Source organism: Arachis duranensis, chromosome 6 (assembly GCF_000817695.3).
Source record: "Arachis duranensis cultivar V14167 chromosome 6, aradu.V14167.gnm2.J7QH, whole genome shotgun sequence".
In the NCBI taxonomy this organism is placed as follows: domain Eukaryota; kingdom Viridiplantae; phylum Streptophyta; class Magnoliopsida; order Fabales; family Fabaceae; genus Arachis; species Arachis duranensis.
The window spans coordinates 9,191,749-9,192,966 of record NC_029777.3 but is presented as its reverse complement, the minus strand read 5'-3'; positions in this window follow the sequence as shown (position 1 = coordinate 9,192,966).

Sequence of the window (1,218 nt, the reverse complement as noted above, 5' to 3'; positions counted from 1 at the left end):
AAAATAAAAAATATAAAAATATTAAATTATATAATATTTTTTATTTTTTAAATACATATCTCATATATAAATATAGTTTCTAAAAATTTGGAGGGGTCGAGTCCACTACTCACCCCCTTAGATCCGTCCCTTGTAATCACTCACAAAATTGACTTTTCATGCACTAAAATTCACAGTTTCACACACACTCGGACAAAATTCTCACAACATCATTCTATTTGTATTTGTATTACTATTATTATTATTAGTACTATAGAGATAAAAATATAATTAAATATTAAAAATAAAAAAGTACAAGAGATATTAAAGAATTCGAAATTTATTTATTGTTCACTTTACAATAAAATAAAAACTAATAAAAATTAACAAAACTAATAAAAATATTTAGTTTGTTATCCAATTCATTATATTTTGAGAATTTTTTTTCACAAGAGTTGAATTAATATTTTATATTATATTAGTTCACAATATCTATAATATAAATATTTTATCTATTTATCATTTTTGAGTTGATGTGCTGTGGTGGAGTATAAAATTTTTGAAAATTCTGATATGAATATGCTTATTTTTCTAAATTTTGATTTGTCATTTTTATCTATTTTAATTTTTGTTAGTTATAAAATTTGATGGCCGAAGTAATTTGTTAATTTTTAACTATAATTTTAAATTTTATTAACCTAAAATTTATTAAATTTAAATATTTAAAATTGTATATTAAATTTTTAATAATTTTATTATATATTTAATTAAACCAGTTAAATTCCAGTTAAATCTCGATTAAATCTTTAAATTATTGAATTAGTTATTCTATCAGTTTATTAATCGGTTCGATTTTTACAATCTTGAGGGAGATTATAAGGCGAGAGCAAGTATAGGTAGCAGATGAAAGATAACAATTCTATTAAGATTTTGGTGTAGAGATCATATATAGTGTGAATGAATTTAATTATTAGTCTTAATTTTTTAAATTTCAAAATCTGAATTTAAGTAATTATTGAATAATTAATTAAAAATCTCTTTTTTAATTTTTGAAATACATTCCTTTTTAAGCCCATTAAAATCATTAACTCCACATACTTTCCCTTTCCCTTAAAGTAGTAGCTGATGTTCACATTCATCTAAGTTATAAAAATCAGTAAACTTCCCTTTGAAAGCATCAATTTCACTTGGGTGCTTGACTTCTCCCAACAATCATTGCCACGCGAGAGTACGGGTAAA